Here is a 27489-nt window from a genome sequence, read left to right as displayed (position 1 = left end):
CCCACCCTGTGCAGCATTCCGTTGTGTTCCTGTCAGAGGATCCATGGGTCAAATCACCTTTGATTTAACTCTGGAAAACCACACTGTCACCTGAAGAGGGCCGAAGGGGGGGAAAAATCATATAAATAGTTAACATTAATTTCCAGTGGGAATTAGCTCCTCTTCCACATGTTTTTGCACAAATATGAACTAAGTCAACAGGTGATCCTAGAAAAAGCACTACAAGCATCTTTCTGGACACCTGGTTGAACCTGATGCTCTACTTTCCTATTGAGTTATTAAAAAGCTAAACTTCATACCTGAAATCTAATAACTTTTAAAGATGCAAGAGATTATGTAGATTCATCTGTAAGGAAAGGCAATAGAAAATGTTTTCTTATCTTCATCCATGACTCTCCTCACATTGTTTTGTGCCAATTTCTAGATGTATATACAGGATATGATCCGCACAACCAAACAGGCAACAGAGCATCTTTAGTCTCCCATGAACATTCAGTCCTAAGAATGGAAAAGTCAGTGTCACAAAAGAGAAGAAATCATTCAATTTTTTCACTCAAAAAAGCTCATTCAAATTTTTAAAGTATCCTCTCCTATTGAATGAGCTTGGTTTTAGTTTTTATTTAGGTTTTTTTTGTAGTCTTTAAAACTCTCTTGCTTATATCCTCTGAACTCTCAGCTCCTTACTTTAGTTGATAATATTCAGTATTTCCTTTGGTGCTGTGAGGGGATTTGTTGGAGGAGTAAACATAAATGTCCATGGCTAATAATTACCCAATTGTTATCATGTGTCAGGCTTACAACAACTCCATGAGGCAGGTTCTATATTAACCTGAGATTTGGAATAAATATTAAAGTAAACTTAGAGTCTTGATTTACTTTTTTAAAAAGACTTCATTAACTCAAAATTGAACATTAAGCTAAGAACTAAAACTATGAACCTAGAAGAAATCATACTAGAAAATCTTCATAACCTTGAGTAGGCAAATATTTCTTAGATAGACTAAAAAATATAGGACAGTGCAGTTATATGAAGCACATTTCCATTGCCACAGAAACTGGACTGTGTTGGCCTAGAACACATTTCTGAATAAATTTTGTAAGCAAATAGCAAATGCAGGAATCTGAAAACCTTTGGTTTACAAAACACAAGCTTTGTTGAAAGACAGTGTGCCCTTCTCCCCGCTTCCCCGTCCCCGCCCCCCCGGGTATTAAAGTATCTAAGAGTGAGCGGTCAGCTTAGAGTCACACTGAATAGCGCACAGGGTGCGGAGGATGAGAATCAGTCATGGTGGGTATCACAACTTTCAAAAGAAGGTTTCAGCCAAGAACATGGACTAGTCAAGATCAACAGACACCCAGAAGTTATCAGCAAATACGGAGAAAGTCAGGCAGAAAAGGCGTCCGTCTCAGAATGCCAGGAAAATATCCAAGGCCCCTTAAGCTTAGATCACCTTAGAAATGAAAAAAGGAGGGAAACCTCAGGGGAGTAAGAGGTCCTAGAATTTGACTTGGGAGCTACTTAAAGTAGACACGGGCTTTAAATGCAGATGCTCATGCTACTGTGAGTTGGCAAGACAAAGTTGTCAGCCAGCAATAGAAATAGGCCTTGTAAACCTAACATGAATTCCATTAGAGGAAAATAAAAAAGAAATTGTTGCAGCCCAAAAAATTCATCTAACTTTATCAAATCAGAAATTTTTGGCCGGCTTGGAAGACTAGTGGTGCGCAGGACGCTATCCTGGACAGGGGCTGAGACGCTGCTTCCCCAGCAGTGCAGGTGGCAGAGCCATTTGGGCAGCGACAGCAGCAGCGCCGGGCTCAGGAGGCGCTCCTCGGGCCAAGGCCATGGCCCCGCGGCTGCAGCTGGAGAAGGCGGCCTGGCGCTGGGCGGAGACGGTGGGGCCCGAGGAGGTGTTGCAGGAGCACATCTGGCTGGAGCCCTGCATCCGCGGCGTGTGCAGACGAAACTGCTAAGGAAATCCGAATAGCTTGGCTGGGATGGGTGAGCACATTTGGTTAGGAGAAATAGATGAAAATAATTTTCATAACACTGATGACCCCAACTGTGAGAGGAGAAAAAAGAGCTCATCTGTGGGCCTCACTAACCTGGGAGCTAATTGGTATGTCAACACATTTTTTCAAGTGTGGTTTCTTAACCTGGAGCTTCTGCAGTTGCTCTACTTATGTCCAAGCACCTATAGTGACTACATGATGGGAGGTGGTATCCAAGAAGAGAAAGATGAGCCTCAAGAAATTTGTGAGCATCTCCAGGACTTATTTGCCTTGTTACAAATCAGTAACAGGGGCTACATTGATCCATCGGGATTTGTTAAAGCTTTGGGCTTGGACACAGGGCAGCAGCAGGATGCCCAAGAATTTTCAAAGCTCTTTATGTCTCTTTTGGAAGATACTTTGTCTAAACAAAAGAATCCCGATGTGAGGAACATTGTCCAACAGCAGTTCTGTGGGGAATAAACTTATGTAACTGTCTGCAATCAGTGCTGCAGAGAATCTAAGCTTTTATCAAAGTTTTATGAACTGGAGTTAAATATCCAAGGCTACAAACAGTTAACAGATTGTATCTCAGAATTTTTGAAGGAAGAAAAATTAGGAATCAATCAGTACATTTGTGAAAACTGTCAAAGCAAACAGAATGCAACAAGGAAGATCTGACTCCTTAGTCTTCCTTGTACTCTGAACTTATAGCTAATGCGTTTTGTCTTTGACATGCAAACTGGACATAAGAAAAAGCTGAATACCTACATTGGATTCTCAGAAATTTTTGATATGGAGCCTTATGTGGAACACAAAGGTGGGTCCTATGTGTATGAGCATAGTGCAGTCCTCATACACAGAGAAGTGAGCACTTATTCTGGTCACTACATTGCCCATGTGAAAGATCCACAGTCTGGTGAATGGTATAAATCTAACAACGAAGACAGAAAAGATGGAGGGGAAGAAATTACAGCTAGGGATTGAGGAAGATCTAGCAGAAACTTCTCAATCCCAGACATGTATACCCAAGTGTGGCAAAGGAACTCACTGCTCTCGATATGCGTACATGTTGGTTTATAGACTGCAAACTCAAGAAAAACCCAACATAACTATTCAGGTACCAGCCTTTCGTCAAGAGCTGGTAGATCGGGATAATTCCAAATTTGAGGAGTGGTGTATTGAAATGGCCAAGATGTGTAAGCAAAGTGTGGATAAAGGAAAAGCAAAGCATGAAGAAGTTAAGGAGCTGTACCAAAGGTTACCTGCTGGAGCTGGTCTGTAAGATCTTCTGGGACAGTCGGTGCCCAATCTGAGCTACTAGCTCCAGGTGGGCACCCTCACAACCTTATCTCTCAGGGCCTGACTAAGGCCTGGTTTAGAGCCTTGTGGGAGGTCTCTGGATGGGGGAGGCTAGGGTAGTGTAAAGGATGTAGCTTTCCAGGTGGATGTGGCACATGGGGTGTGGTCACCCCACTTCCCTGGGTGTGCAAAGATTGCAGAGCTCTGTTATGGCTACCCAAGAAAGAAACCAAGGAGCTCTAGTGAATGTACAGACTAGTGAAAGTAACAGCCATTTATTGAGCACCTGTGAATCAGGTGCCACCAGGAGCAGCACAAATTTGTTTTGTGATCTCACTCTCGGTGCCTATACAGCTGCAGTCATTCTGTCACTTCCTAAGGCATTCTTGTCTTTATTGCTGAAGATCTGAGAAAAAAGTTTACCTGGGCACATTGCCTCAGGGAGCACTCACCTCATGAAGAAGCTCAGGGTAAAGGTAAGACTGCCAAAGCAGGAGTGAGAGCGACTTGACGCCAGGAGGCAGACCTCAAAGAGGCCGCAGCCACAGGAGACTGGAGTCCTGGCCCCTGTCAGCCTTCCCAGAGGGCTTCAACTGGGTCCCTCAGGCCATGCTCTGGCTGAGCACCGCCTGTCTCACAGACCCTGTGTTGCCTCGCATTGCCTACCCAGTCATCCTGTTGCCAGAATGAGCTGAAGTCTGAAAATTGCTCATCAGGACAAGGCATAGCACGGGAATCTTCTCTGTGGTTTCACTTGTCAATGATCACTATCTTGATAATTCTGTGTGGTTGACAGGGTCTTGGTACTCCAGCCAGGGCCTCTGAGGTGGGAGAGCCAAATTCAGGACATTGGACCACCAGAGACCTCCAGGGCTCTTGTAAGGGGCAAGAGCTCTCTCAGAGATCTCTGTCTCAGTGCTAAGACTCAGCTGCTTCCAATGTCCAGCAAGCTACAGTGCTGGACGCCCCATGCCAAACAACTAGCAAAAGAGGAACACAACCCCATCCATTAGCAGGGAGGCTGCCTAAAATCATACTAAGTTCACAGACATCCCAAAACACACCACCTGACGTGCTCCTGCCCACCAGAAAGACAAGATCCAGGCCCACACACCAGAACAAAGACACCAGTCCCCTCCTCAAGGAGCCCTACACAAACAACAGAACCAATCTCACCCACTGGGGGCAGACACCAAAAACAATGGGAACTACAAACCTGTAGTGTGTGCAAAGGACCCCAAACACAGTAAGTTAAACAAAATGAGAAGACAGAGAAATATGCAGCAGATGAAGGAACAAGGCAAAAACCTACAAAGTCAAACAAATGAAGAGGAAATAGGCAGTCTACCTGAAAAAGAATTCAGAATAATGATAGTAAAGATGATCCAAAATCTTGGAAATAGAATGGAGAAAATACAAGAAACATTTAACAAGGACCTAGAAGAACTAAAGAGCAAACAAACAATGATGAACAACACAAGAAATGAAATTTAAAATTCTCTAGAAGGAATCACTAGCAGAATAACTGAGGCAGAAGAACGGATAAGTGACCTGGAATATAAAAGAGTGGAAATAATTGCCACAGAGCAGAATAAAGAAAAAAGAATGAAAAGAATTCAGGACAGTCTCACAGACCTCTGGGACAACATGAAACACACCAACATTTGAATTATAGGCGTCCCAGAGGAAGAAGAGATAAAGAAAGGGTCTGAGAAAATGTTTGAAGAGATTTTAGTTGAAAACTTCTCTAACATGGGAAAGGAAATAGTCAATCAAGTCCAGGAAGTGCAGAGAGTCCCATACAGGATAAATCCAAGGAGAAACATGCCAAGATACAATAATCAAGCTATCAAAAATTAAATACAAAGATAAAATATTAAAAGCAGCAAAGGAAAAGTAACATATAACATACAAGAGAATCCCTGTAAGGTTAACAATGAATCATTCAGCAGAAACTATGCAAGCCAGAAGGGAGTGGCAGGACATATTTAAAGTGATGAAAGGGAAAATCCTACAACCAAGATTACTCTACCAAGCAAGGAACTCATTAAGATTGAACAGAGAAATTAAAAACCTTACAGGCAAATAAAAGTTAAGAGAATTCCACACCACCAAACCAGCTTTACAACAAATGCTAAAGGAACTCCTCTAGGCAGGAAACACAGGAAAAGGAAAAGACCTACAATAACAGACCCAAAACAATTAAGAAAATGGTAATAGGAACATACATACAACATACATAACTACCTTAAATGTAAATGGATTAAATGCTCCAACGAAAAGAAATAAACTGGCTAAATGGATACAAAAACAAGATGCATACATATGCTGTCTACAAGAGACCCACTTCAGACCTAGGGACACATACAGACTGAAAGTGTGGGGATGGAAAAAGATATTCCATGCAAATGGAAATCAAAAGAAAGCTGAAGTAGCAATGCTCATATCAGACAAAATAGACTTTAAAATAAAGACTATTACAAGAAACAAGGAAAGACACTACATACTGATCAAGGGATGAATCCAAGAAGAAGATAGAACAATTGTAAATATTTATGCACCCAACATAGGAACACCTCAATATATAAGGCAAATCCTAACAGCCATAAAAGGGGAAATCAACAGTAACACAATCATAGTAGGGGACTTTAACACCCCACTTTCACCAATGGACAGATCATCCAAAATGAAAATATATAAGGAAACACAAGCTTTAAATAACACAGTAAACAAGATGGAGTTAGTTGATATTTACAGCACATTCCATCAAAAACAAGAGAATACACTTTCTTCTCAAGTGCTCATGGAATATTCTCCAGGATAGATCATATCTTGGGTCACAAATGAAGCTTCAGTAAATTTAAGAAAATTGAAATCATATCAAGCATCTTTTCTGACCACAATACTATGAGATTAGAAATCAATTACAGGGAAAAAACCATAAAAAATCACAAACACATGGAGGATAAACAATACGTTACTAAATAACCAAGAGATCTCTAAAGAAATCAAAGAGGAAATCCAAAAATACCTAGAGAAAAATGACAATGAAAACACAACGATCCAAAACCTATAGGATGCAGCAAAAGCAGTTCTAAGAGGGAAGTTTATAGCTATACAAACCTACCTCAAGAAACAACAAAAATCTCAACTAAAAAACCTAACCTTACACCTAAAGGAACGAAGGACAAAGGAAAGAAGAACAAACAAAACTTATCGTTAGCAGAAGGAAAGAAATCATAAAGATCAGAATAGAAATAAATGAAATAGAAATAAAGAAAACAATAGAAAAGATGAATAAAACTAAAAGCTGGTTCTTTGAGAAGATAAACAAAATTGATAAACCATTAGCCAGACTCATCAAGAAAAAGAGGGAGAGGACTCAAATCAAAAAAATTAGAAATGAAAAAGCAGAAGTAACAACAGACACTGCAGAAATACAAAGCATCCTCAGAGACTACTACAAGCAACTCTATACCAATAAAATGGACAACCTGGAAGAAATGGACAAATTCTTGGAAAGGTATAACCTTCCAAGACTGAACCAGGAAGAAATAGAAAACATGAACAGACCAATCACAAGTAATGAAATTGAAACTGTGATTAAAATCTTCCAACAAACAAAAGTCCAGGACCAGATGGCTTCACAGGTGAATTCTATCAAATATTTAGAGAAGAGCTAACACCCATCCTTCTCAAACACTTCCAAAAAATTGCAGAGCATGGAGCACTCCAAAACTCATTCTATGAGGCCACCATCACCCTGATACCAAAACCAGAAAAAGAAACTACAAAAAAAGAAAATTACAGACCAACATCACTGATGAATATAGATGCAAAAACCCTCAACAAAATACTAGCAAAAAAAATCCTACAACACATTAAAAGGATCATACACTATGATCAAGTGGGATTTATCCCACGGATGCAAGGATTCTTCAATATACACAAATCAATCAATGTGATACACCATATTAACAAAGTGAAGAATAATAACCATAGATCATCTCAATAGATGCAAAAAAACCTTTTGACAAAATTCAACACCCATTTATGATTAAAAACTCTCCAGAAAGTGGGCATAGAGGCAACCTTCCTCAACATAATAAAGGCCATATATGACAAATCCACAGCAAACATCATTCTCAATGGTGAAAAAATGAAAGCCTTTCGTCTAAGATCAGGAACAAGACAAGGATGTCCATTCTGGTGACTATTATTCAAAATAGTTTTGGAAGTCCTAGCCATGGCAATCAGAGAAGAAAAAGAAATAAAAGGAATTCAAATTGGAAAAGAAGAAGTAAAACTGTCATTGTTTGCAGATGACATGATACTATATATAGAGAATCCTAAAGATGCCACCAGACAACTACTAGAGCTAATCAATGAATTTGGTAAAGTTGCAGGATACAAAATTAATTCACAGAAATCTCTTGCATTCCTATACACTGATGATGAAAAATCTGAAAGAGAAATTAAGGAAACACTCCCATTTACCATTGCAACAAAAAGAATAAAATACCTAGGAATAAACCTACCTAGGAAGACAAAAGAGCTGTATGCAGGAAACTATAAGACACTGTTGAAAGACATTAAAGATGATACCAACAGATGGAGAGATATACCATGTTCTTGGATTGGAAAAATCAAAATTCTGAAAATGACTATACTACCCAAAGAAATCTACAGATTCAATGCAATCCCTATCAAATTACCAAATGACATTTTTTGCAGAACTAGAGCAAAAATATCTTAAAATTTTTACGGAGACACAAAAGACCCTGAATAGCCAAAGCAGTCTTGAGGGGAAAAAACGGAGCTGGAGGAATCAGACTTCCTGACTTCAGACTATACTACAAAGCTACAATAATCAAGACAATATGGTACTGGCACAAAAACATAAATATAGATTAATGGAACGGATAGAAAGCCCTGAGATAAACCCACACACCTATGGTCAACTAATCTATGACAAAGGAGGAAAGGCTATATAATGGAGAAAAGACAGTCTTTTCAATAAGTGGTGCTGGGAAAACTGGACAGCTACATGTAAAAGAATGAAACTAGAACACTCCCTAACACCATACACAAAAATAAACTCAAAATGAATTAGAGACCTAAATGTAAGACCGGACACTATAAAACTCTTAGAGGAAAACATAGGAAGAACACTCTTTGACATAAATCACAGCAAGACCTTTTTTGATCCACCTCCTAGAGTAATGGAAATAAAAACAAAAATAAACAAATGGGACCTAATGAAACTTAAAAGCTCTTGCAAAGCAAAGGAAACTACAAACAAGATGAAAAGACAACCCTCAGAATGGGAAAAAAATATTTGCAAACGAATCAATGGACAAAGGATTAATCCCCAAAATATATAAACAGCTCATGCAGCTCAATACTAAAAAAACAAGCAACCCAATCCAAAAATGGACAGAAGAATTAAATAGACATTTCTACAATGAAGATATACAGATGGCCAAGAAGCACATGAAAAGCTTCTCAACATCACTAATTATTAGAGAAATGCCAATCAAAACTACAATGAGGTATCACCTCACACCAGTTAAAATGGGCATCATCAGAGTTTCTACAAACAACAAATGCTGGAGAGGGTGTGGAGAAAAGGGAACCCTCTTGCACTGTTGGTGGGAATATAAATTGATACAGCCACTATGGAGAACAGTATGGAGGATCCTTAAAAAACTAAAAATAGAGTTACCATATGACTCAGCAATCCCACTACTGGGCATATATCCAGAGAAAACCAAATTTCAAAAAGAAACATGCACCCCAATGTTCATTGCAGCACTATTTACAATAGCCAGGTTATAGAAGCAACCTAAATGCCCATCAACAGATGAATGGATAAAGAAGATGTGGTACATATATACAACAGAATATTACTCAGCCATATAAAGGAACAAAATTGGTCACTTTTTTGATACGTGGTTGAATCTGGAGACTGTCATACAGAGTGAAGTAAGTCAGAAAGAGAAAAACAGATATCGCAAATTAATGCATATATGTGGCACCTAGAAGAATGGTACAGATGAACCAGTTTGCAGGGCAGAAATTGAGACACAGATATAGAGAACAAAGGTATGGACACCAAGGTGGGAAAGTGGCAGGGGGTGGGGGTAGATGTGTGATGATTTGGGAGATTAGAATTGACATGTGTACACTGCTGTGTATAAAATGGATGACTAATAAGAAACTTCTGTATTAAAAAAAAAGAAAATGCCAAAAAAAAAAGAAAAACTACAATGATGTATCACCTCACACTGGTCAGAATGGCCATCATCAAAAAATCTACAAGCAATAGATGCTGGAGTGGGTGTGGACAAAATGAAACCCTCTTGCACTGTTGGTGGGAATGTAAATTGTTACAGCTTCTATGGAGAACAGTTGGAGGTTCCTTAAAAAACTAAAAATAGAACTACCATATAAAGCAGCAATTCCACTACTGGGCATATATCCTGAGAAAACCATAATTCAAAAAGAGTCATGTACTACAATGTTCATTGCAGCACTATTTACAACAGCCAGGACATGGAAGCAACTGAAGTGTCCATTGACAGATGAATGGATAAAGAAGGTGTGGCACATATATACAATGGAATATTACTCAGCCATAAAAAGAAATGAAATTGAGTTATCTGTAATGAGGTGGATGGACCTGGAGTCTGCCATACAGAGTGAAAGGGAAAACCAAATACCATATGCTAACACACACACACACACACACACACACACACACACACACACACATATATATATATGGAATCTAAAAAAAAAAAAGTTTCTGATGAAACTAGGTGCAGGACAGGAATAAAGATGCAGAGGTAGAGAATGGACCTGAGGACATGGGGATGGGGGAGGGTAAACTGGGACAAAGTGAGAGAGTAGCATTGACATACCCTACCAAATGGAAAATAGATAGCTAGTTGGAAGCAGCAGCATAGCACAGGGAGATCAGCTGGGTGTTTTGTGACCACCTAGAGGGGTGGGATAGGGAGGGTGAGAGGGAGGCTCAAGAGAGAGGGGATATGGGGATATATGTATACATATAGCTGATTCACTTTGTTATGTAACAGAAACTAACACAATATTGTAGAGTAATTATAGTCCAGTAAAGATGTTAAAAAAAATTAAAAACGGTATTCTGGAGCAGCTCTGTTGCCATTAAGTGCCTTGTTTCTTTTATGTTCACAAATGTGTATGAACAAACTTTCCCCTGCCCTTCCTTATTTATAACCCATTAATGCCAACTTATTCACTATACAATTACTGTGTAAACCAACAGTAACTTAATGTGTAGCGCTCTGTATAATTTTCATTATCATGTACTTTTAAAAATGGGAAGCTCTTAATAAATTATGAGGTTTAGGTTAAAAAAAAAGAAGTTTTCATGCATTTTCTAATGACTCAAAATAAGAAATACGTTTCCTATCCCTGCCTCGTATACATTCATACATATATGATTCAAACAAAAAATTAACCTCGTTACTTGCAGTGTGATATATTTTCTATCATAATCTATTTTATTTCATTTGAAAAAAATATTGGTCAAGATCAGTAAATTAGTCTCATGATCAATTAAAGGGTCAAAATCCAATTATAAATACTGTGAAATAAATTTTCATTTGGAAAGAAGGAGACTCAGAATGAGTTAGCATAAATGCTATTGAGTAAGAGTTATACTATTTCATTCACGTAATCATGTCATTTTTTGCAAGATGAGAGTCATGGGATTTTGGTAAATAGATCAGTAAAAAGAATGATGTAATTCTTTCTCAATCTTTACAAATTCTAATCTGGAAGAGGAAAGTTCGAAGAGTAGAGAGTGGAAATGAAAGGTGGTTTACTGCTTTCTCCAAAACTATTTATTTATAGATGAAAAGAAACAGCTGATGGGGGAAAAAATACACCATTAAATTTAAACTAGACAGTGAGACAAAGTGATTAATGGATTTTGTTACCAAGACTTTAAGTGAGAAGAGGAAAGGGAAGTAATGCTTGTGGAGTACCTACTAGCTATTGAAGGTTGAAAGAAGTATACAGCAACGTGAGGAATCACCTGAATAAGCCAAGCTGGTCATTCACAATACAGGCTTAAGGTCTAGTTCTCTATCTGGAAATTTAATTTTGTTGGGCCCCTACACTTGATCAATTTCTTGAGGGTACTCACACTAACCAAGCACATAAGATTGTCCTATAAACCAGATGCCAACACATATATTTATAATGGGAAATGAAACACCTCAGCCAGCCAGACCCTCTCTGGATTGCCCATTCTCTGCCTCTAGAGTGGTATTTTTTTAGGGTGTGTTTCTGAGATCATCCATACCAGAAATCATCAGGATTTGTTGAAAATTAAAAATTCTCACCTTGGGCTTCCCTGGTGGCGCAGTGGTTGAGAGTCCGCCTGCCGATGCAGGGGACACGGGGTTCGTGCCCCGGTCCGGGAAGATCGCACATGCCGCGGAGCGGCTAGGCCAGTGAGCCATGGCCGCTGAGCCTGCGCGTCCAGAGCCTGTGCTCCGCAACGCGAGAGCCCACAACAGTGAGAGGCCCGCGTACTGCAAAAAATAAAAATAAAATAAAAAAATTCTCACCTTGATCCTTCAGAATGAGCCTTCTGGGGTGGGAAAGAGAGGGGAGGGGTGGAGATCTGCATTTTTAGCAACCACCCCAATTGAATTTTGATCACAGTAAAATGTTTGAGAAATACTGGTCTAGGTCCTTGGGGCTAAATGAATTCTAGATGAGTAGGCTGGTAAATTCATTCATTTCACAAACATTTATTGAGTACTTAAAATGTGCCAGGTTCAGTTCTAAGAACTTTTTCACATGAATCACATTATTTTACTTATTGTAACTATGTAATGCATCTTAATATCTGGTAGACCAATCTTTCTTAATTACCTTTCTTTTCTAAAATATTCCTAGCTAGTCTCACATATTTCCTGGGGGGCTGTGTTATGTGGTTGTTAATTACTTGGGCTTTAGAGTTAGATGTCCTTAGTTTGAATATCAGCTCCACCATTTATAGTCCACAAACCCTAAGAACTCTATCAGAAAACAGCATCCACTGAAGATGAGCTCATAATTGATATTTACAAAACACTAGAGGAAAGTTCCCATGTGTAAGTAGGATCTATTTCTGGATCCTTTACTTCTATCTTACTGATCTATTGCTGTGACAGTTCCAGATTGTTATTATTCAATGGACCTAACAGTATATTTCACAGTATGAATGGGCAAGTCCTTCCCTATTACTATATTTTTCAATTTTTTTCTTTGTTATTCTCATTCACTGTTTTTCTCTGGAAGAAATTGAATGTAAGTTTCTTGGGTTAAGACACTGAGATTCTGATTTGAATTGTCTTACGCTTGGGAAAAGGTAGCATCTGTACAGTGCTAATTCTTTCCACTCAGCAACATGCCATGTGTGTCTCTGTCCAGTCCTTGTTTTATGTTCCTAAAATTTACACCTTTTTTGGAAAACTTGATTCTTATATTTATTTCCAAATATTCATTGAATTTTCTTACTGGTTATCAAAGATCTATAGCAAAACTGTCTGTTTTTGTATGCTTGTCTGGAAAATTGCCACCTTGTTGAATGGGCTTATAATTTTCAATAGATTTTCCACTGATTTTTTAAAAACTTCCCTCGTAGATGATTATGCCTGAACATAACAGCAATACACTTTCTCCTTCCAATATTTATAACATGACATTTAGAATCTTATTTTGACAGAACTCCCAGAGCCGTTTTAAATAATAATGAAAAAAGAGAAAATTGTTGCCTCTTCTTTTGTATTTCAGTGAAAGACTGTGTTATTAGGATGCCTTTAGCTGCAAATAATAGAATTCCCTACAGAAGAGGCTGAATTTGTATGTCTTCCGAGTCAGCTTTTTGATAATGTATATAAATATTTTTCTTTTCCTTGATGATATTAAGATGGTTGCTGGGTCAAAAAGCATACATTACATTAAACTTTAACATATAATGCCAAATTATTTTCCAAAGGGTTACACACCCACTAGTAATTTGTAAAGGTTTATGTGGCTTCACATTTTCACTGACACCTGGTAATATATTTCTTGATTTTTGGCACTATATGATCAGAAAAATTCAAAATTGGATTATTTTGAGGTTGAGTATCTTTCCAGATATTTGGTGATCAATTGTTTTTCTTCTTCTTTCTTTCTTTATTTTTAAAAATATTTATTTATTTATTTTTGGCTGCATTGGGTCTTTGTTGCTGCGTGTGGGCTTTTCTCTAGTTATGGTGAATGGGGATTACTCTTTGTTGCGGTGCGCGGGCTTCTCATTGCAATGGCTTCTCTTGTTGTGGAGCTCGGGCTCTAGGCATGTGGGCTTCAGTAGCTGTGGCATGTGGGCTCAGTAGCTGTGGTGCACGGGCTTAGTTGCTCTGTGGCATGTGGGATCTTCCTGGACCAGGACTCAAACCCATGTCCCCTGCATTGGCAGGCAGATTCTTAAACCACTGTGCCACCAGGGAAGTCCCTCTTCTTCCTTAAATGCATATTAATATCTCTTGCTTGTTTTTCTATTCTATGTTTATTTTCTTTTTTATCTATATTCTTTTTTAAAAAAACTATTCTTGACTAAAAGATTTCATTAGTTTTATATATATATATAGTAAATATTTTCTACCAGTTTGTAACATGTCTTTTCTGTTTCTTAATGATGTTTTTTAAAGAGCAGATTTAAAAAAATACTTTTCTTATATTTAATTATCAGCCTAATTCTTAATATTTCTTTGTATAAGAAATCGTTCCCTACTGTGAGATTATAAAACACTTTAAAATTTTGCCCCTTATATTTATCTTTTAATTCCTCTAAAGCTAAATTTTGAGAATGGCACATTGTAAGAATTTAATATTATTTTGTTCCATATGGATAATGAATTGTTCTAGTTGGATCGTTGAAACATCTGTCCTTCCCCTTAATGGTTGAAATGTCACCTGTATCATATACCAAATTTCCATATTTATGTTGGGGCTCTTTCTAGTTTCTCTCTTCTTTTCCATTGCTCAACTGGTTCATCTCTGAGCCAGTAGTATACTGTCTTGATAACTATAGCTCTCTACAGTCCTTATCTCTAATAGAGTGAGTCTCCCAACTTGTTCTGCTTTGAAACTTGGTTGGCTTTCCTTGGTCTTATGGATTTTTTCTATGTAAGGGTCTAATATGAGCTTATAAAATTCTTCAAATGATCTTCTTGGTATTTTGATTGGAATTAATTGGAATTAGACTCAATTAAGGATAAACGGCATACTTACAAACCGAGGTGTTTCCGTGATAGCTTTCCATTTTTTCTGGTCTTTTTTCATGTTTCTCAATAAATATTTTAAAGTTCTCACCATTTATGTCTGTTATTAGATAAAGTACTATGTATCTTATGTTTTTCTTGCTTTTTTGAGTAAGATTTTTAAATTAAATATTTCCAATTAATAATCACAATTTTTACATGTTGATATTGCTTCCAGCGTCCTTGTAAGCTCCTAATATATGTTTGTAAATGTTTTTAGATTTCTATATAGACACTGATAACATCTGCAAATAATTACAGTTTTGTTTTCTTTTTCCCAAACTTTATAACTTTATTTTTGGCTTACTTAATTAGCTAGGACCTCCATTACAATGTTAAACAGAAGTGGCAGCCTTGAACACGTCTGTCTTAATGAGATGTATCATGTTATACCATTAACAATGATATTTGCTGAAATTTTTTGGTAGATATTCTTTAACAGGTTAAGGAAGTTTACTTCCATTCTTATTTCATTAAAGAGTCCTTAATTTTTATCAAGATAAGTATTTATTGTTATCAAAATTTTTTCTGCCTCTATGGAAACAATCATATAATTTTTCTTCTTTAATCTATTAATACGATAAATTCCATTTATTGATTTTCATATGTTCACCCACCATTGCTTTCCAGGGATAACCTGTATGTGTTGATGGTGTACTATTCTTTTTATGCATTGCTAGATTTGGCTTTATTCTATTTTGCTAAGAAATTTTGCATCTTTGTTCATGGATCATATTACCTAGTAGTTTTGTTTGTTTGTTCCTTTATCTCTTTTTTTTGTTTTAGTATCATGGTTATACTCCTTCTTAAATGAGGTTGGGAGTGTTCTCTTTTTTCCTTTCTATTCATTAGAAAAGTAAAGGGGATATAAAGTAAAGTAAATGTCCTGTCATACAAAGTTGGGTAAAACACACCTATAAAACTATATGTTATGGATGTTGTCTGTGGAAAGATTAAAAAAATAATAATTTTAGGATTTTTCAATCTATTGCGTTGGCCAAAAAGTTCATTTGGGTTTTTCCATATTTCTTCTGAATCAATTTTAAGTGAAATATGTGTTTTTCCCCCTATTTTTAATATCATCTCTGTCTTCAGTGTCCATCAGTTTCACCACAATATGTCTAATTGTAGATTTATTTTTATTTGTCCCACTGGATAATACATTTTGGAGGTACAAACTGTTGAATCTGAAGAATTCAAGCATCTTTTCATTATTGTGTTTCATGGAAAAGGAGGTAAAGCCTTGTGAACAGATCATATTAAAGATGGTTAAAAACCCAAATAATCTGTTAAGATTAATGCCATCTATAATATTACATTGGCACAGCATAAACATTTTCAGAAGAAAATGCTAAGGTTAAGAAAAAGGATAAAACTTACCCAGACAATTAACAAGTAGTATTTTCACATGAAACTTCTTTTTAAAAATATAGGAGTCAGCTTCCATCTCCACTTTTTTACTCTTGACATTTCTGAGCTCATTTCCAGGTCAAGATAGATAGTAATATAGCCATTATTTTCAAGAATCTATGACAACAAATAGATTTTCCTGCTAATTCTTTTCCTTGGTTTTTGAGGTCTATTCAGAAGGGGAAGAGCATGTTTATCAATCACCAGTAAATGTAAAGCTTATAATTATACCTCTCTTTTTCCTCACAGGTCTTTCAATGCCTGAACCAAGGCTTGTACCTAGTAGGTATTCAAAAAATGTATTTGATGATAAAGAAATAGAAAACAAGAGAAACCCAGAGAGAAAAATGATACAGAGTTATCCTTTTCTATTTAGAACAGAACAAAACAGCTGAATCCTTCAGAAGGAGTAAATGCATCTTCCCTTCCAATTTGAGATTTCTGTAGTGTTGTCTCCCCTCTGAAGTGGTCTCATCCTGAGAAAAGCCCTAGAGTAGTAGGACTGGGAGCCAGACTGCCTGAATCCAAAACCCCAGGTTTGCCACTTGTTAGCTTGGTGGCCAGACACAAGTTGCTTGAATCCCCTGTACCTCAGTTTTCTCATCCGTAAAATGGGGATTATAGTACTTCTCTCAATGGCTTACTTTGGGGATTAATTTAATTAAATGCATGGGAAAATAGAGTAATGCCTGGCACATAGTAAGCAGTCAATAAATGTTAGCTACTTTTACTATGGACATTTATACTTAAGAAAATTAATTAAAAAGAAATTCACAGATTTCTTGGTGTGGTAGTAGAGGGTGGAGGGAAAGAATTATTTTCCTTTTTTTTTCTCTTGTACTTTCACATGGTTCACCTAGAGTATAATTATTAACTTATGATTGTACATTCTGAAATACAGAATTTAATAACTGCTAAGTTTTTCTTTTTTACTTCTACCATATTTCATGGAAGGAGGATACCAGAACTTATATAGGGGTAATTATTGATATATGATGCAGTTCACTTCAAGTTATTTCTAAATGATACGGAGAGTAAAATGTATAGATTGTTTTTCTTACTTTTAACTTATCTTTAAAGACACCATCTAGGAAACAAGTTTAGCATTCCATATGATTGCAGAACCAACAGCTAATTGCTTGGCTCTGAGATGAATAGTAGAGGCAAGATGCCACCATTTCTTCCTTCTCGTTCATGGTGGAGGCAAGAGCGACTTTCTTGAAACTGAGATGCAACCTCCGCGTGACATTCTAAGTATCAGAATTCTAAGGTCAGAACTGATATTCAGTTAAACAAACTTACCATCTCTAGCTTAAGTAATAACAGGTATGACAGTAGAGATTGAGCACATATGCAGAAACCAGAGCACGTATCTTATGGGTTTCTTCTCCTTAGCTAAGATAGTAGGATGCAATGAAAACCTGGAAGCTGTTTAAAGAATTCATTGAAAATTTTTTTCTAGCTTTAGTCTTCTGATGCTTTAAGATGACAGAACTAGATTCCTTCCTTTGTTACTGTCACCTGTAGTGGTAAGTGCCTTTTTGGGGGTGGCCTTGGATTTCTCATAATCTCATTGTAAAGAGGTAGGAATTATACAACTTAGCACCTCTATTTCTTCACGGAACCTGTTTTTTTAAAAGAGGCTTATAGTTGCTCAAGACTATGAAATTAGAAGAGAGGTTGCTCATGAAGGTATCCGTATTCAAGGGGGAAGGGCATCTGGCTCATCTTGCAGTCGCCCCTGGAATGAGTTGATGGAGAGTTGGGGGGTAGGGGCCACAGAAGAAGGCCGTGTCTCAAAGTTACCAGGGGTGGGGGACTGGGGGGTGGGTCTTATCCCCCAGACAGTGGTTTGGTGATGAGGTCACAGGGCTGCAGAGCCAAACCATATATTTAGTCTTGGCGTTTTGTCAAAACTCATAAGAGTTAGTGACCTGACATTAGTCGAAGTCTTCCTGGAAAAAATGGGAGGGTGAGCTCACAAAATCCACACTCTGACCTCACCCTCTCCTCAGGGTTACCCCCTGGCACCCAAGGCCCACAGGTGAGTACATTTGCCATTTATGAGTCAGAGCCTTTAGTGTCCAGGGTTGGCAGTTCACTCCCACCTCAGCCCTTCCCTTACTATATTAGAACAGTCTCTCCCATTATAAATTATGCTACTTTATCTTGTCCCTTTAAGGCAAACTTATTTAAAATATCAGGTTCTGGATTAACAGTATCTTTCCTTTGATATTTCCATCCCTGTGGAGTGTTTACTCAGTCGTGTGCTAATGATCAATTTCGTGGTCCAGTGTCAGAGTTTTATTTTTTAAATGTGGGAACTGATTCTTTTAAACCTAGGAATTGTTTTTCATTAAATGACCTTCCAAGTTTGAATCTCATATATGAGCTACCTCTTTTGAGAACAGTTGTAACTCACTTTACCCAGGAGGCATTTTTTTCATTATTTTACTTTATTATTATTTAAAATTATAGGTGATTTGCAATATTATTTTAGTTTTGGGTGTACAGCATAGTGATTCAGTATTTTTGCAGATTATACTCAATTGTAGGTTATTACAAAATGATGGTTACAATTCCCTGTGCTATCTACAATATATCCTTATTGCTTATCTATTTTATACATAGTTTGTATCTGTTAATCACATATCCCTAATTTGTTTCTCCCCTCTTCCCTCTCCCCTTCGATAATCACAAGCTTGCTTTCTGTATGTGTGTGTCTGTTTCTGTTTTGCATAAACATTCATTTGTATTATTTTTTAGATTCCACATATAAGTGATAGCATACATTATTTGTCTGTCTCTGACTTATTTCACTAAGCACAATATTATCTAGGTCCACCCACAATGCTACAAATGACAGGATTTCATTCTTTTTTATGACTGAGTAATATTCCACTGTATATATACCACTTCATCTTAATCCAGTCATCTGCTGACGGGTACTTGGGATGATTCCATATCTTGGCTATTGTAAATAGTGCCACTGTGAGCATTGCAGTGCATGTATCTTTTTGAATGAGCCAGTAGGCATTTACCTACTGTTGTTGTGGATAAATAAAAACTGGAGTAGTAAAACCATACTTAACATGCCAGGTGTTTATAATATTATTTAAAGAAATTCTGTGTAATTCTTTATATAAAACCAAAAAAAAATTATAAAGTAAACAATTTTTTGTAATGCAGTAAAGCTAATTTACTTACCTTGAGATCAGATTTTTATATTTTAGGTTTTCTTAAACATGAACCTCCATATTTACACTGATATAAGAACTTATGCATTTTTTTCATGTGAGACCTTTACTGCTCAGGTATTCATAGTCCATAGTCACTTTAATCCCAAAAGAAATGTATACATTACATTATTTCCCTGAGTGTCAGTCTTCTTATCAGAAAAATGGAGATAATATTACTAAAATCAATGGTTTGTGGTAAGGGTTGTATGAAATGGATAATGAATGTTCAAGGGCTCTGTAAATAGTAATGTGTTATACAAACATGGTATTGTTACCTGAAACATCACTATCATTTCCTCTGTGTGTGTGTGTGTGTGTGTGTGTGTGTATGTGTGTATAAATAGTCCTTTTGTCAACCTTACTGATCTGAGTACTGTCAAACTGGGGGCAAATTGATAATTCTAAATCTTTAATATCGCAGAGATTATCTTTGTAAAATCAACTTGGTTGGCATTCTCTGAACCTACAACGAGTACATGGCAATTTGAAGTATTTAAGCAGCCAAGTCCTTTTGCAAGCAATAGTGTCTTTGTTTAGCTCAGTGAGAAGGTTTCCTATGTAGGATGGTCAGATAGATAATATCTATAGCTACCAACTGGACCAACTGCAGATACTCACCTAGAATCTTGTGCTACTCTTTCAGTACTTCTTAAAAGAGTTCAAAATGTTGGTGATAATAGTCATGATTTTCCACATAATCGAGAAATAAATACCATGTAGTTAAAGCATAGAGAAGTTCCTAAATGGATAAGACACTGAACTAGAAAAATCCTAGTGAGAGCCATGGTGCTCCTGTTTAGAATGCCTTGCTCTGGGTTACCCACCTCCTATCTCACCTACACAGCCCATCAGTGACATCAGTGCCTGTTTACTTGCTAAGTAGGTTTAGGTGATTCTAAGAACCTGAGGTTTCCTCTGACAAATGGACAAATGTGAGAATAGAAGTTGTGCATTGTTTGATGCTCTTGCAAAAGATTCAGGAAGTCAGAGTCAATACCAAGGTGATGCTACCATGGCAGAAACTATGGGTGAAGTTAGAATAATGTTGCTCTACCCAGTGGTCTCAGTGCTTTGAAGCACATTTACAGTGGTACAAAAATTTATCTCAGAGGAATTTTGAGGACCAGAGGTCAAAATGACTTTTTTGTATGTCTGGTCCTCTCCTCAGATATGCTTAGAAGTTTCAAGCATGTATGTCTTATTAGAATCTGCACTTCTAGTGTCTAGTGCAGTGTCTGATAAGAAATGAGTTTGCAACATATTCATGTGGAATGAATGAAATTACTTTTTGAAGATTTCAGACTTCCACCATTTCATCATCAAATGGTACTTTGATCTAGCTGTCAATATTAAGAGAAAGAGGGAGAGAGATGGGGAGAGAGAGATTAATGAGAGAGACGTTGATGGTAAGGTGTCAGTGATGTATAATAGCCTAACAGACTATCTCTCTTTTTAAAGTATAATTGATGTACAATATTATATAAGTTATGGGTATAAAATATAGTGATTCATATTTTTTAAAGGTTATACTCCATTTATAAAATATTGGCTTTATTCCCTCTGTTGTACAATGTATCCTTGTAGCTTATTTTATACATAACAGTTTGTACCTCTTAATCCCTTACCCCTATATTGCCATTGCCCCCTTCCCCCTACCCACTGGGAGCCACTAACTTGTTCTCTTTATCAGTGAGTTGGTTTCTTTTTTGTTATATTCACTAGTTTGTTGTATTTTTTAGATTCCACAAATAAGTGATATCATACAGTATTTGTTTTTCTCTATCTGACTTATTTCACTTAGCATAATACTCTCCAAGTCCATCCATGTTGTTGCATATGGCAAAATTTCATTATTTTTATGGCTGAGTAATATTCCATTGTATATGTATAACACATCTTCTTTATCCATTCCTGTGCTGATAGATACTTAGGTGGCTTCCATATCTTGGCAAATGTAAATAATGCTGCTATGAACATTGGGGTGCAAGGAATTGCTGGGTCACATAGTAGTTCTATTTTTAGTTTTTTGAGAAACTTCCATACTGTTTTCCATAGCGGCTGCACCAATTTACATTCTCATCAGCAGTGAACAAGGGTTCCCCTTCTCGTCACATCCTCGCTAACATTTGTTATTTGTGTTCTTTTTGAGGATAGCCATTCTGACAGGTGTGAGGAGATATCTCATTTTAGTTTTGATTTGCATTTCCCTGATGATTGGTGGGGTTGAGCACCTTTTCATATGCCTGTTGGCCATCTGCATTTCCTCTTTGTAAAAATATCTATTCAGGTTTCTTGCCTTTTTTTTTTTTTTTTTTTTTTTTTGCTTTTTTAACAGCTTTATGCAACTGTAATTCTGAGATCTCTGGAAAGAGCTCATACAACTCAACATCAAAAACAAAAAAACATAAAAAACCCCAAACTACCTAATCAAAAAATGAGCTAGCTATTATGAAGCTTGCCCATTTTTTGATTAGGTAGTTTTGGGGTTTTTTCTTTTTTTTTTTTGATGTTGAGTTGTATGAGCTCTTTCCAGAGGTCTTCTAATAGTGAATAGAATGATAAACTTGAGAAATATGTCCACAATAGTAGAATTTCTGGCAAAAGAAAGAAACTCGTGAGCTAGACATTCTTTTATAATAAGGAAGGAAGCAGCAGAACAAAAGGGTCTCCTCTGTGCCTCTCTAATACTTTTACATTCATGACTTCCTGTTCTGCTTCTCTCAAGTCACACGACCAATTCACATTCTCTAATTATTGCTTTGCTCTTTATCTTGATAAGGCAAAATAATTTTTATTTTCTAAAAGAGAAACCTTTTCCTAGTTGTTTTAGCTTAATTGCATTTCCTATTTTTTATTCTATGATTACCAGTATTCAAAATGTATTTCTTATCTTGAAATAAAAGAAAAATTTTAAGGTTAAAGATTAGGCTTGATGGAGCTTGCAGGGTATAAGAGTGAAAAAAGAAAAGAACATGCAAACCAGAACATGACAGATTCCCATAAGTTTCTCTGAGAAATGCAGGAGTCATCTGCCCAATTGCAAAATCAACACTATCATTAAATATGGAGCAGAATGATAACACAAAGTATGAGCTTGGCCAAAAACCACAAGCCCTGGAGCAGGTTCAAACCAAACACAGACAGGAAACCACCCACTCAGGCATGGAGAGGTTAGGTGCTCCTGAGCACAAGGCAAATGTGCCCAATGACTGAGAAGTCTCCTTGGTGAGTCTGACTAGTGCCTCTGAACTTACTCACGTCTGGGGAAAAGAGTAAGTGTATCCAAAAACATTTTAGGAAAAAGTGAAGACATAAAAGATATTGTAACTTAGAAATTTAAAATGTCTAATATTTTACTATTTTTAAGGAACCCAAATCCCTTAATAGTTTTAGTTATTTACTTAGCTATATTGCTGGAAACAAGTTTCAGTAAAATATTGTGTAGTATGGGTTATAGGTCGATAATTAAGACCTTATTTTTACTTAAACATGGGAAAGTTTTAGTTAAATTGTTACTATTGGCCTCTAATACTCAAATTTTGAGTTTTATGATGTATCATTGGATGGTATAGATTGATCTTCATACTACTTATCACCACCACTTCTACTACTACTTCTACTACTGCTATTACTATTATTACTTCTTCCTCTAGATCACATGAATAAAACATTTAACAGGTACCAGGCACTGTTCTAAGCATTTGACGTATATTAACTGCAATTTATCCAACAATCAACCCTATGAGTTAGTGTTATTATTATCTCTAATTTTTAGAAGAGGAAATTGATTCACAGAGAGATTAAGCAATTCTCTTTGTAAGTGGCCAAGTCAGAATTATTACAATAACATGGAATTCCAATGATAGGAAAATTAATTTTTATGAGAATTTTTTTCTGAAAACTTTGTTGGATCTTGGAAGTAGTCATACAACAAAAATTCACATATTCAAGTATGTATAAGGTGTCTATTATATGGCAGCAACCCTGCTGGGGATTGAAACTATAAACATGACATAGGTATCTGTCCTCATTTAAAGATGTACAATGATGAATACTCTGGTTCTATTTGAAGATTCTTAAGACAGCTGTTACTCAGTGGTGACTCTTGGAGAAAGGGTTAAGCAGGAATTTCTTCCCAACCATTTCAGCCATTCTACTGACAGACTCAGCCAGGCTGGTTTCCTTGTGCTTTGCTTGTTCTTACACTTGTTGGAAAGCAGGATGTCTCTGAAGAAAGATTCCTCTTCCTTATATCTTGTTAACAAAACAATTATGGCTGAATGTTCCTTCATGCCAATCAGCAGATATCTGTCCAGTTAGAACTGGATGACAGTTTGACCCAGAAGAACAGTTCCTTAAGGATGTTTTAGTAGATCCAGAGCTTCCTTGTGCAGGGTCCCTCAGTTCAGCCCAGGAGAGAGAACAGGATGATTTTCTAATCAGGAATATTCCATGCCTCCCGTCTACACCTAAGACCCAGGTAAGGCAACAGAATGTTCTGTGTTGAATCTCTACACCAGCTCTCTTTGGCTTTGGTACTATGCAGGTTCTGTTCCTCAGCCCAGTGTTCTAGGAAATTGAAGATTAGTTTTAAACTCTAAACCATTGAGCGCATATCTCATAACATAATATTGATCCTAAATATACTTACACATTGTCTTGGTTTTGATTTCTCCAGATAAAAATTTGAGGGCAAGTAGCTTGTCTGAGAAATTTATCACTTTTCTATTGACAGAATATTTCTGAGTAACAGGCAACTATTGCTGTATGTTGGGCTACAGCAATAAGCAGATATTTAGCTGAAGGATCTGCAGCATCAAGCTGATTTGGGTTTGGCTCAACTGATCTTGGCTGGACTTGCTCACCTCTCTGGGGATTAGCTCGCTGCCTGTTGATCTGGGAAGGCCTCAGATGGGAAGACTGGGGTGTTTTGCGAGTCTCTCATCTTCTTCCTGGGACCATGGACAGGGCGTGTCCTTCTCATGAAGATGACAGAGGCAAGAGCAAGCAGAAAAACACAGCTATGTCTTAGAGCCTCTGCCTTGGTCAAGTTGGCTAAATCACCACAGCAAAGTCACAAAGCAGGTCCAGGAAGCAGATGCCAAGACTGCCAAGATGAGATTAAACATGTTAGGTTTTTGTTATGGAAAACGGTTGTGAAAGAGAATGGGGGAAAGAGCTTGGAAACACTGGGATAGCCATGGATCACAGTGCAGGTCTGACCCTGCTGAATGAGAGAGGGAAGGGAAGTGGGTGGATGTGTCCTAGACTGTCCTGCAGTCTAAAAATGCTTTGGCAATGCCATTGGGGAGTCCTCAAGACAAAAATGGCCATCAGACCAAGGAATCCTGTGTTTCCCGAGAACGGTCAGTCATTGGCTAGGAGCAGTGTCTGGGAAGCATTTCCTCTGTACAAATGTAGCAGTGAATTTTAAAGCATAGAAGCTGTGGGCTGGGACCTGTGGTCAGTTGTGCTTCATGTGGTTGGAGGCTTGTGAGGTACATTCTCATGGTTGCCACATGAGTCCAGCCTAGATTCAGAAGGTGGGAAAATATATTCTGCCTCTTTAGTGAAAGGAATGGCAAGGTGACATGGCAAAGAGTATGGGTATAGGGAAGAGTAAAGATTTGGGACCATTAATACAACCTACCATAGGAGGCGAAAGAAATACCAGCAGAGGAAGGAGGGGAATGAGACAAGGAAAAGAAGCAACCAATGAAGAGGTACCAGCAAGGGAGCTCCCACTGTGGGAGATCAGACAATCCATTAGCAAAATTCTAGAAGACAGTGTAAAAGACCTACTGCAGAAATATCCCAGCCAAGGGGAGATTGAGATGATGAGCATTTACAGTTCAGTCTGGATGGAATTTAGATTGGGATACAGGAATCATGGAAGATAAATGTCTGGTAAATAAGGGGCCGGATAATTGAGGGTCTTGATGGCTGGGCTAAGTTTGTCATTTATTGATAGGCCGTAGTGAGAGACATGTGAATATTTTAAAGCATAATCAGGGTTTTATATAATCCAAACATCAAGCTGACAGTGGAGTGTGGATGGGTTTGATCATGGTGAGACAGGAGAAAAGGGAAACAATTATGAATCAATTATAAAAGTCTACATAAGAATCTTGAGAGCTTAACCTAGAGTAGCATCAAAGGAAATAGATAAAGGTGGATTTAACAGACAACTTGACAACACAGGGGAATATTTGGTGAGTTCATTGTGGGTGCTAAGGGCTAGGAAAGTCAAAGATGATTGGGAGAGTGTCAGTCTGTGTGACTGAAGGAATGCTGGGGCTTAGGACAGAAATGGTAAAGCCATAATGAAAATTTATTCTTTGTGGAGGAAGACTAGTGATGTTAGATGCTTGGTTTGGTTTTACTCTTGTTAGGTTGAGGTAGTGACAGAACTGCCAATTAGAGACCTTTGTAGGTAGCTGGGCACAGAAAACTGCAACTCAGGTGAGAATCAGAGCTAACAATATAGAATCAGGAATCATTCCAATGGCACCAATAGCTGTGGGCAGGCATGAAACAGGAAAGAGGTGATATGGAGATGTCCTCACAAGCTAGCAGGCCACAACACTTCCTAGATCTGACTTATCAGAGAAGAGATGACTTCTCTTCTGCTCAGGACCAACTCAGCACTTTCCCCATCTGAAGCTGGCCAAGGCATAGGAAGCAATCAGCGCAGAACAGAGGACCGAGGGAGGATGGATGAACTTAAGAGATTGGTCCTCTCTTCCATACAAGTCTCTATTAACGCCTGACCCCGATTGTTTTGCAGCTTTTAATCAGCCGTCCCTTTGTTTTTCTCTTTTTTTCTGGCTCACTTTCAGGAATTTGTAAACCCTGTTATGAATTTGTCTTTGAAAAATAATACCTACAAGAATGCTGGTTTTCCAATTAGTGTCAGAATTGGAGGAAAAAACTGGGATAAGTTCTTCAAGGTAACTGGTGTTTGTATTTAAACCCAGTTTGAGACTCTAAACCAAATGCAAATGCCAGTGGAAATTCCCAGGTTTCTGCCAGACAGGTTTAAATTAGATCAGGACAACACTGGTCCTTCTGAGAGCTTATTCATGGAAGATGTTATAATCATTTGTAGTGTAGGAGGTAGTTCACTTCAAGGTCCCTAACGAAACTTGTTTGATGCTCCACATCTTTCTTGTATGCCTGGAAAACCTTCTCATGCCCACATGCCCAGCTATATCTGGCCACTTAAAGAAATTCTTTATTACATTCACAAACATGGTCAGACTAGACTCCTCTCAAGAATTCTCCCACTGTGGTTACATGTTCTTTTCCACTGAATGATATTGCATCATTTACTCACGTTTGTGCTCTGTGTCAGCTTCCTTCCCAACCAATTATGTGCTTATTAATAATTATAACAACAACTACACTAATTAAGTATATCTTATTGCTAAGCTCTGTGCTAAGCACTCTACCTATATCACTTCATTTTCATCTTTACAATAACTCTCTAAGGTAGATATTATTATTTCCATTTTACAGTGGAGAAACAGATTCATTGACATTTGTAACTTGTCAAAAGCCATAAGAATAGGAAGTGGCAAAGTTGGGATTTGAACCCACAACTTCTCATTTATTTAAATAAGAGAATATGTAGAAGTGTACATATGATAGTTGTGGAATCACCTCTATTATATTTCCTAGGTTGTTAAGTCTGTAAATTGACTGGATGTTTTGTTTTTATATGACCTCTCCAACTTGCTGGCTTCTTGGCTTATTTGCAAAAGATGTGGTGGTGGAAGCTGTCCTACATAATTAGGTCATAAAGTTCTGATTACCTACCTTATTTGGTGAAGGTTTTTTTTTTTTTTTTTTTTAGTGGCCCCTCACATACTAATGATAATCATTACTTGAGATACCTGTGAAACAGTAAAGTAACAAAGATAAGAATAGTGCTGTGGGGCTTCCCTGGTGGCGCAGTGGTTGAGAGTCCTCCTGCCGATGCAGGGGACACGGGTTCGTGCCCCGGTCCGGGAGGATCCCACATGCCGCAGAGCGGCTGGGCCCGTTAGCCATGGCCGCTGAGCCTGCGCGTCCGGAGCCTGTGCTCTGCAATGGCATGAGGCCACAACAGTGAGCGGCCCGCATACCGCAAAAAAAAAAAAAAAAAAAAAAAAAAAAAAATAGTGCTCTATCATAGGCACAGAAACTTCTGCCTTTAA

The 27489-nt window shown here is 37.6% G+C and overlaps 1 pseudogene across 1 annotated transcript; it reads left to right on the top strand.

Annotated features, from left to right (window-relative positions):
- The first annotated feature begins 1845 nt into the window (after positions 1 to 1845).
- On the top strand, positions 1846 to 3277 carry LOC307185872 (ubiquitin carboxyl-terminal hydrolase 48-like; annotated as a pseudogene). The gene has a single exon. The product of its transcript is annotated as a ubiquitin carboxyl-terminal hydrolase 48-like (transcript).
- The last annotated feature ends 24212 nt before the right edge of the window (positions 3278 to 27489 follow it).

This window comes from Stenella coeruleoalba (assembly GCF_951394435.1).
Source record: "Stenella coeruleoalba genome assembly, chromosome: 4".
NCBI lineage: Eukaryota > Metazoa > Chordata > Mammalia > Artiodactyla > Delphinidae > Stenella > Stenella coeruleoalba.
The sequence above is the reverse complement of the archived record's forward strand: the minus strand, read 5'-3'. Positions and strand labels throughout refer to the sequence as shown.